At 48.0% G+C, this 10,678-nt stretch overlaps 1 protein-coding gene across 2 annotated transcripts in view; it reads left to right on the top strand.

Annotated features, from left to right (window-relative positions):
* Positions 1-514: 514 nt before the first annotated feature.
* ADAMTSL4 (ADAMTS like 4) overlaps positions 515-10,678 on the top strand; it is an 88,759-nt gene continuing 78,595 nt past the window's right edge. The window contains exons 1-2 of one of the 2 annotated variants that reach the window (XM_083416424.1): positions 515-1,026; positions 2,637-2,751. The gene's annotated coding sequence lies outside the window, so the exon portion shown is untranslated. The remainder of the gene's footprint in view (positions 1,027-2,636; positions 2,752-10,678) is intronic. The other variant, XM_083416425.1, reaches the window with a different exon arrangement.

Raw genomic sequence — 10,678 nt, 5'->3', positions numbered from 1 at the left:
TCACTTCAATGGGCCTACTCTGAGCAGGAACTTTAAATGGCTTTAAAAGCTGTCCGCGATGGTTCTCAAACTATTAAACCGAATCCCAACCCCTATTCAACTTAAGTGCTTACAGGCGATCATTGTGGGATGGGATGGAAAACAAGCAAAGGTTTTTAAAAAACTATTTGCAATGGTTTTTAAAAAGCGTTAAGCTGAATCCCAGCCCCTGCTTAACCATTTACAAGCAATCATTATGGGATGCGAATCTAACTGTGCTTCTGAGCTATCACCCAGCTGTTCCCTTCCAGCCAGATTCAATCAGAGTTTGTTCCATCCAACGCCCATTCCTTTTACTTTCTGTTTCTGATGGTGGGGAGAAAGGGGGGTCCTTTCTCTCCCCCCCCCCAATCCTCAGCACCACCCTGGGCTATATATTAGCCTGGCAAGGGGGGGGGAAGGGAGGAGGGCTGGCCAGGAGCAGAGAAAGGGGTGGAGCTACTGGATTGGGGGGGTGGGAGGGAGGGAGGGAGGTGTTGCCAGAGCGAGGAAGGGAGAGGAAGAGTGAAGGATCGATGAATCTGAAAAGGGGAAGGGGCGAGAGGCAGGCCAGGGAGGGGGGCGGCTTGGGGGCGAAGTGACCGAGCAGGAGAGGAGGGGTTCAGAAAACGCGGAGAAGAGACAGTCTCTGCGTTCAGTCCAAGCTCTCTGCCTGCCAGATCAGCCCCCAAGTTTCCCCAGGAAAACAAGACTTTCTGGGACCACCAGCAGAGGTGCCGAGAGTCCAGGAGGGAGGCGGAAAGTGGGGAGGGGGGAATCTCTCTTTGCAAGCCCTTCTTGGGGTCCCCCCAAAAATCTGCAGCCCGGCCACGCGCTCTGTCCTGTAAGAGGCTGGGAGAGGAGGAGCGGCAGCAACAACAGACTTGGATAAGACACCACTACCCCACTCCCTCTGGAGAGAGAAACAGAGAGAGAGAGAAATCCACCAGGTTGGGGAAGGCAGGAGAGCTACACCAGGAGAACTTCCACCTGCTTCCAGGGGCTCAGGTGAGTCTTTTGTTTCGTTTACCTCTGCAGCTTTATCCCGGGGTGCTATCATAGGAAGACTGCACTGCAGACACTCCCCCACCTCCCAAAAAATTCTTAACTTTGGAAGTACAGGGGTACCTCTGGTTATGTACTTAATTCGTTCCGGTGGTCTGTTCTTAACCTGAAACTGTTCCTAACCTGAAGAACCATTTTAGTTAATGGAGCCTCCTGCTGCTGCCACGCGATTTTTGTTCTCATCCTGAAGCAAAGTTCTTAACCCGAAGTACTATTTCTGGGTTAGCGGAGTCCGTAACCTGAAGCGTCTGTAACCCGAGGCACCGCTGTAAAGGAATGGAACTTCCCTCCTCACCGACATCCCCCTTCCGTTTACTTGCATTCAGGAAAGTTGTCAAGTCATTATTATTCTGAGCTGGTATTTCGGTTGGGGTGGGGCGCAATATACCTTCATGAAGCTTTCACACTGTTTTTCCTAGCTGCCGCCTGCGAGACAGAGTTTTGTTTTTAAAGCTGCTCTTTACGAAACTCGCGTTATTGTTGCGACGAGGAAGGGCAGGTGGGAAGTTTGACGTGGTAATTGTGTGACTATATAACCGTCTGAAGAAAGAAAGGGAGGGGGGGATATCGGACTTTGAAGTCCAGATTCTAAACTGATCTCACTGAATCTCTGTCTCTGTATCTCCCTCCCTTCCTGCCATGGGCATCTATCTATCTGCTCCAAAGTCCTCTCCCCACATTTCCTTGTTTGCCCCCATATCCCATTTCTAAATTCCGCCTGCCTGTCACTCAACCGCTCTGCTTGACTTGCTCTTCCATCCATGCGTCCAACTCTTTTATCCTTAACCATCCCTCGTTGGACGGCTCCAATTCTCTGCCCATCGCTCCACCAGTTCGCTAAGTCGGACTGCCGTCGAATGCGCTCCTGTCCGGGGGCGTTCTGAGTAGGATTGCAGCCCCGGGGATGGAAATTAAATTCCATTTGCATTCCTGACGAGGAGCTACCCAGTTCGCGCTTCTCAAAACCTGGTTCGTCTTTGAAATCTGCGCCCCTGCAAATTTCAAAAGACGTGGAACAACGCGCACCGAAATGCACATGTACATTCCCAAAAATGCATGCGTCCGTGAAGATGCCGTACAAACGAAAACATTAGGGGAATTTGCTTGTGAATCAAAACTGCATGCAGAAATGCGTGTCTCAGGAGAAATTCTCCCTCAAGCAGTGGTGAATTTTTCACAAGGATTGGAATGCGGAATTTAAGACTGGCGAAATGAGCAAAATGGGACTGATTTGTCACTCCCTAAACCAGGCTCCCTGGGGTCTTTAATCCTAAGCTTTGCTCTGTGGTGCTGGTAATTCCTACGGAGCCAATCTGTTATTCTCTCTGCAGCTATCTACTGAAATGTCCATTTCCCTGTTCTCTCACTTCAGTGTCGACCTCCTTGTCTGAGGTTAACTTTCCTTTCCCGACCCCCTTTCAAAATCTAAGCTTGTGTCTCTTCCACCTTGGAGACACGCTATTCCTCTCTTGACAGCCTTCTTGAATTTTCCGCCTTCTGCTTCCCCAAAATTTTGACTCTTCCTCTTCATCCCTCTATGTTCCTTCCGCTAGATCACCTGCACATTTAAAAAGACAGGCGTCCATCTGTCCGCCCTACAGCCAAGACTTTACCTTCCTCTGCTGTTTTTCTGAACTCAGCTCTTCACCCCAAACCGATGGCCGGCAGGTTAGTACCCTTTCATTTTTAACTAAGCAAAAAAAGAATTTTTTTAAAAAATCAATTGTGGTTTTATTTATTTACCCGCTTGATTTAAATTTGGGGCAAGGAAAAGGTGGCTGAGGTCAACCCTGTGGTTGAGAAAAGCGCAGGGTGATTGTGGTTTGTTTTGCAGTTTGGGGAGAGCACTCTGCAGATGCTCAGAGGCACAGTCTTTTGAGGAGTCAGACCGAAATGATATCCAGGGCCGAATTCGTCCCATCAGCAATGGTGGTGGTTGCCACTGTGGAGTGTTTTAACTTTATGTCAAAGTTTTTAAAACTGGGTTGCGGGGAGAGAAGGGGGCTCTGTTCATGTCTTGCGATGGTATCGTGGTTTGGAAATAGTTTGGGTGTGATCCAGCGATGGCTCAGGACAATTTAAGTCCTGTTGGCTTCAGAGGGCGAGTCAAATCTTTCCGATTTAAATCAATGAGACTTTCTTCTTCCTTTCGTTCCTTCCGTCCTCCCTCCCCACCCCCTTGTTCCTCGTGCCTCTGCGTTTTGAATAATTTTGGGTTTGGACCACCCACGACAGAGAATGCTTAAAAAGAGAGAGAAATGTGGGGAAGGAGTTCAGTGTGGCAGATGAACGGTGACGGCGGGCTTGTAATGTAGGTAGTCGTATCGCATGCAGATCTTTCAAAACCGAGCTGCCCTTTTAGGGAGAGAGGAAATGGCCTATTTTTATTTATTTTATTTTGCAGAGAATCGGGCCCTACCTAGAACTCAATATTATCTCCAACACTATCTCCAAGGTTTCAGGCAGAGAGTTGTCACCTGGAGATTCCGGGAACAGAACTTGTGAACTTTTCGCGAGCGAATTGTGCGCTCTGCCAACTGAGTTTTCTATTTTTTCAAAAGCCACCTTTTTATAGCGCCTTGTCAACGGGCGTGCTCTCGTTACCATTGTCTCTCCTCTGATCGCCAGAGGTTAGTAACCTGATAGGGGAAGGAATGACATTCCTCAGAGCTTTGGAAAGCCTAAAGCAGCTGATTTTAATATGTGTGTGTGAGGGGGTGTGTGTGCGTGCTCTCCCCCCCCCCAAGTACTTTTCCATCCAAGCCTGAGAAAGTAGGTGGAGACGTTTGCGTACAGTACTTGCATTCTTATATAAGCATCCAAGAACTGCTGGATCGCTGGTGTTCGCTGAGCCCAGAGCGAGGCTTCGGGTGATGGTCAGCCGGGCGATTCCAAGACTCTCACAAGCAAAGCAGGAAAACAGCTCCCTTCCCTCCTCATCTTTCCTCCCCCTGTTGCCCAGTGCTGCAGAGGTAGACTGCCACTCCACCTGGAGGTTTCACTCATCTTTCGATTCTTTAAAGGGCCGGATAAAAAGCCCTCTAATAAAGAGCTGGGTGAACCTGCCACTTTATCTCGGCTTCACGTTCCCCTCCCTGCCAGCCTTTCTTAAGTTTCTTTTGAACCATTTCCAGCATCAGTTTGCAAACCGTTTTTAAAATAAAATATTCTTATTTGCAACGGATTTCTTTTTAAAGCCAGTGAGAAAGCTTTCTGATCTTTTCGCATTTGTGTCTCCAGCGGCTGCCCCTAGGTTGGGGGACCTGAAATCTCAGGTTCTGGGATACACCTGACTATCTGGGCCCAATCCAGCCGAGCAAAGAGGAAACGTGTCTGCTTGCATTGAACCGCTTCCTGTTGCCAAAGGCTCCATTATTAACTATCCCTTTTTCAGAGGTGGAGGGGGACACACACACACAAACAAATATTTGGCATTCTTTTCATCCAATGGCTCTGTGGAAGAAAGCGACGGGGTTTGTGTTTGTGAGAAAGACTGTTTACCACCAGCAATATCATGTTAACAAGGTCTTGGGGCCGACCCAGCTGGCTTAAGTGATTGCTTAGTGCATTTCCATGCGTTTACTCAAAAGTCAGCCCCACCGAGTTCAGCAAGTCCTAAGGGAGCAGGCCACTCACTGGTCACTAATTGAGCCAAAATTGCGGTTTTACTCCTGATGTGTAAAGCCATAAAGGCTAGAGATGGAGGCATGGTTCTGAATGGGTGTGGCCAAAGACAGGGGCAATTCTAAATGGGTGTGGCCAAAGATAGGGGCAATTCTAAATGGGTGTGGCCAAAAACAGGGGAAGTTCTAAATGGGTGTGGCCAAAGACAGGGGCAATTCTAAATGGGTGTGGCCAAAGATAGGGGCAGTTCTAAATGGGTGTGGCCAAAGACAGGGGCAGTTCTAAATGGGTGTGGCCAAAGACAGGGGAAGTTCTAAATGGGTGTGGCCAAAGACAGGGGAAGTTCTAGTGGGTGTGGCCAAAGGAGGGGTTCTGAACAAGCATGGTCAAAGTCTGAGAGATGGTTCTGAATTTAGTTTATTTTTTATTTATTAAATTTCTATACTGCCCTTCATCTGAAAATCAGTGGGCGGTTTACAATATGAAAACGCAAAAATATATAAGTCATAATAACAAATGAAAAGAATACAGTTTAAAAGGCTAGAGATTGTTTGCCAAAGGCTTGGGAGAAGAGGAATGTTTTTCCCTGGCACCTAAGTAATGAAGGCATCAGGTGCGCCTTCCTCGGAAGAGCATTTCACAAGTGGGGGGCCACTGCAGAAAAGGCCCTGCTGTTGCCCTCCAGGCCTCTTGCGGAGAAGGCACACGAAGAAGGACCTCCGAAGATATGAGGGTCTGGGTTGGTTTTATATAGGGAGAGGCAGTCCTTGAAGTATTGTGTGGGGTGTTTCAATAGCTGAGCTTTTTTTAGGGAATCCCCAAAGTTGTTGAGCTTTTCTTACAAAAAGCGCCGCTTTCCAGAAATTCCCAACGGATGTCAATTCTGCCTTTGAAATCTCATATGCCAACCCTAGTACTGGGGTCCGGAGCCTCATAAGAAGTCAAAACCAGCACTTTGAATTGGGCCCAGAAACTAATTGGCAGCCAGTGCAGTCGGACCAGGATCGGTGCAATATGCTCAAACCGTCTTGCCCTGGTGAGCAACCGAATTCTGCACCCGCTGAAGTTTCCAAACTGTCCTCAGGGGCAGCCCCACGCAAAACGTCTTGCAGTAATCTAGCCTAGGGATTACCAGAACATAGACAACAGAATGGGTCTGGCCCAAGACAGAGGGGTGGTTCTGCATGAGATGGAGGGGGTAAGGTCTCGTGTATTCTGGTGGCCTTCCTTCACCTGCCTGCCCCTTCCCATCTCGTTACGCAAACGAGATCAAGCCGGTGATTTTCCACGATGATTCCCGCCACTCTGGAATTCCCTTCTGAGGGAGGGCCTCCCAGATTGATCCTTCCCAGCGTCGCCCCGTCCGCCAAGCTCCTACTTATATCAAAAGCCTTTTGTCTGCCTGTCTTGAGCGTGTTTTGTTTTAAAGGAGAATAGAAAATCTTTCACGGGTATCTGTGGCTTTGTGGCTTGGCGGGAGATCACTCGAGAACCTTGCACTGTGGCGGCGAATTCCTCGAGCTCCGAGGGCGTTTCGGGATTAGATGTTTTAGCAGTTCCAGCCTTTTTGTATATAATTGCAGCATATATGTTTGGCTGTGGGATTTTGCCCAGAAAGAAGCTTTGGCAGCGATGCTGGCATGTACAATGCACGTAGAAAAGTGATATATCAACACTGAGAAAAGGGTCCAAGACCAACATTCCTTATGTGTGTTTGTTTCGCCGCTTAACATTGCTGAAGTTAAGGATGACTCTCTCAGTTTTTAAGCAGTGCAGGCCGTGGTTGTTCTAGAAATGTAGCCCTTGAATCTTTGGCAACGTGCTCACCACACGGAAATAGATAGATAGATAGATAGATAGATTCTTTATTGTCATTACACAAGTGCAACATTGCACAAGTGCAACGAAATTGGATGCCATCCCTTAAAAACAACAAAAGCAAAACAACAACAACAACCAAACAAACCACATTCCAGCCACACCCACACCAACACCCATCAAACTCCCAGGTCAGGGAACTCTAGTTTGTTGCTGGGAATTGTAGCACAGTGAGGGGTCAGCTACAGCTATCTGGATTCTTTGGGGAAGCCATATGCTTTAAATGCAAGTTGTGCAGACGTGGCGTTTGTTATGTTGAACAGTTCCATAGTACGTATATATTTCTATCCTCTGCTTTGAATCACACACTGGCTACCACACATCCTCCTTTTGCAGACTGGTTATGGAGGTGTGTTTTTGATGTCACAGATCCTTGCCAATAGGTCCTCATCGCAGCTGTAACACAAACGTGGCATAAAAGGAACCTGCTTTTCAACGAAAAATCTGGTTGGATTTTCGTAGGGAACAATGGCGAACCACAAGCCTGAGGGTCTCTCCTTTGCACGAGTCCTTCAGAGGCGACTTGCTGCTGTCCCTGAATTGTGGCTAGAATCATTGAGATGTTGCTCATTTCAAAAACTCTTGCCAGAGATTCCCTTGAAACTTCCTGTATTTGCCCTAGAGGTTGTTAATTTTGTAGAGGCAAACATGGCCCTTCTAGACTGATGTCTGCGCTGAAAAACTTATCCACTGGTTGTGCAGCCTGATTGCTGCTACTTCAGGAACTGATTGATTAGCACTCTAAATATGCCTAGAGGAACTAACCAATATAACAGCTCAGGACCGAGTCCTGGCACAGATTCTGGGGCCAAATCCTGAAGTCATTCATCCCTGCACCGTAGATATAGTGACGGTGAAGACAGAGAAATGATATAAGGGATGATTTGCTTGCCTGAGGCACAGTTTGGAGAATCAGAAACGAGCTATGGGCCTCCAAACCAGCAGCATTTTTCAAATTCATTTATGGAATTACTTCTGGCATTATCCGCAAACCACCTTTCCACTGCCTGGTAGTGGCTGAGCAGTTTGTCACGGTTTGCAAGCGGCGTGCTGTCTCTTCCAGCACAACTGTTGGCATTAAAAAAAACAAAAAGAGTTCAGTTCCAGGTTGCAGGAGGGGAGGGGAGGGAAAAGATGGGTAATGTTTTCCAGGTATAAAAAAAACCACCCTGGTGCAGAGCCAGGGGGGGTGTGTTTGGCTGACACGTTGAAAGCAGTTGTGACGCAGTGGAAGAATTGCTTGCCTCCCCTTTTCGCAGCCTCCCTGGGTGCCTGTCGCCTGAAGGGATGAGCAAGCCTTTGGAGAGACCTGCCCAGGTGCAGCAGGGTGATTTAGGGAGCACAGGCAGAATAGCCCAATGGGTGTCTGTATGTTGGACAGAGAGGAAAGAATCAAGGAGAAGATGAAAACAGCGTCTCCAACGCAATTGGTTACAGTTATACCTCAGGCATAACTGTAACCAATTATACAGTTATACCTCAGTTATACCTCAGGCAAGGGTGGCGCTGTGGGTTAAACCACAGAGCCTAGGGTTTGCTGATCAGAAGGTCGGCGGTTCGAATCCCCGTGACAGGGTGAGCGTCTGTTGTTCGGTCCCAGCTCCTGCCAACCTAGCAGATCGAAAGCATGTCAAAGTGCAAGTAGATAAATAGGTACCGCTTTGGCGGGAAGGTAAATGGTGTTTCCATGTACCGCTCTGGTTCACCAGAAGCGGCTTAGTCATGCTGGCCACATGACCTGGAAGCTGTACGCCGGCTCCCTCGGCCAATAAAGCGAGATGAGCGCCGCAACCCCAGAGTCGGCCACGACTGGACCTAATGGTCAGGGGTCCCTTTACCTATACCTCAGGCTGAGGTTGCTTCAGGTTGTGCGTTTTCGGGTTGCGCTCTGCGGCGACCTGGAAGTAACGGAACGCGTTACTTTCGGGTTTCGCCGCTCACGCATGCGCAGATGGTCAAAATGACGTCACGCACTTGCGCAGAAGCGGCGTATCGCGACCCGCGCACGTGCAGACGCGGGTTGCATTTCCTTCAGGATGCGAACAGGGCTCCGGAACGGATCCCGTTCCTATCCAGCGGTACCACTGTACTTTTGATCTTAATCTAGGACAGAGGAAGCAGGCCTATGTCAATCCATCCTGCTCAATAATGTCTACTGTAAAGGCAGAGGCTGTCCAGGGTTCCAGACCAGAAGTCTCTCCCAAGCCTTGTCTGAAAATGCCAGCGATTGGTCCCAGAAACCTATGTGTTGAGCAAAAGATTCCTGCATTGCAGGGGGTTGGTCTAAATGACCCTCGTGGTCCCTTTGAACCAGAGCTAGATTGAGGTGGTGGCATGGGTTGTTCTCCTGCACAGGGCGCTGAGACGAGGCGGCACAAAAGAGTGCGCTTGAGAGCATGTGCAGAACAGAAGGCAAGAAAGGTGAAGGACCCCTTTCTTCCCAAAAGGAATTATTGTGAAAATAAGAAATGCTCCGTGCCTATTATAGACTGGTATAATACTAAAGAGGCACGCGGGTGGCGCTGTGGGTTAAACCACAGAGCCTAGGACTTGCCAATCGCATGGTCAGAAGGTCAGTGGTTCGAATCCCCGTGGCGGGGTGCGCTCCCGTCGTTCGGTCCCAGCACCTGCCAACCTAGCAGTTCAAAAGCACGTCAAAGTGCAAGTAGATAAATAGGTACCACTCCAGAGGGAAGGTAAACGGTGTTTCCGTGTGCTGCTCTGGTTCACCAGAAGCGGCTTAGTCCTGCTGGCCACATGACCTGGAAGCTGTACGCCGGCTTCCTCAGCCAATAAAGCGAGATGAGCGCCGCAACCCCAGAGTCGGCCACGACTGGACCTAATGGTCAGGGGTCCCTTTAGCTTTACCTTTATAATACCAAAACACTTTCGGCCTTTGGGCTTAAAGATTTACAAATTACAGCTGTACCTTGGATCCCAAACACCTTGGTATTCGGATGTTTTGGCTTCTGAATGCCGCAAACCCCGAAGTGACTGTTCCGGTTTTCAAACGTTCTTTCAGAAGCCAAATGTCCGATGGGGCTTCCAATTGGCTGCAGGAGCTTCTTGCAGCCAATCGGAAGTTGCGCCTTGGTTTCTGAACGTTTTGGACCATATCTCCTTTGGTCATCCAGATTGCTGTTTCTACCTCCTCTGTTTTGTGTCCTCGCGTTGCTTCAGGTTCTTTCTGTCTGTGCATCAACAAGCAGTGCCAGAACTAAATTCCCGGACAAGATTTGTTATGTGTGCTGTTGGTTCTTATGAATATTTGAAGAGGTTTCTGCAGCACAGCCTTAGGATCAAGTTCTTTGACTGCAAAGTCTGGGGATGAGAAACTTGTATGTCACTGAAGAGATTTGTTCCCCAAAAGCAGAAATTTAAAAGGGCCAACTCTCTTCTAGCTTGCATAATACCGTATTTTTCGCACTATAAGACGCACCAGACCATAAGACGCACCTAGTTTTTAGAGGAGGAAAACAAGAAAAAAATATTCTGAATCTCAGAAGCCAGAACAACAAGAGGGATCGCTGCGCAGTGAAAGGAGCAATCCCTCTTGCTGTTCTGGCTTCTGGGATAGCTGCGCAGCCTGCATTCGCTCCATAAGACGCACACACATTTCCCCTTACTTTTTAGGAGGGAAAAAGTGAGTCTTATAGAGCAAAAAATACGGTAATAATAATAATAATAATAATAATAATAATAATAATACTCGGGGAAATTTTTAAAATTTGTGGAATGCTCTCCCCAGGGAGGTTCAGCTGGCATCTTCCTTATACACCTTTAGGCACCAGGTAAAAAAATGTTCCTCTTTAACTAGGCCTTTGGCTGATTGACATTCAATGCCCTTTTTAAAACATGTTTTTATTGTGCGTTTTGTGTTTTTATATTGTGATTTTGTGTTGCAACCACCCTGGGACCTGCAGGTATAGGGTGGTATATAGATATTATTATTATTATTATTATTATTATTATTAAGTAAACATAAATGGCCTGGTCGCTTGTAGCCATTGCTGAGTCACCACTGGTGACTAGGCAAGTCAAAAGCCCTGGAGTGTGTTTGACATTTCCATGCACGTGAAATGACAGAACTCTT

The sequence above is a fragment of the Podarcis tiliguerta genome (genome assembly GCF_965153285.1).
Source record: "Podarcis tiliguerta genome assembly, chromosome: 16".
NCBI lineage: Eukaryota > Metazoa > Chordata > Lepidosauria > Squamata > Lacertidae > Podarcis > Podarcis tiliguerta.
Note: the sequence above shows the minus strand (reverse complement) of the source record. Positions and strands in the feature narration are given on the sequence as shown.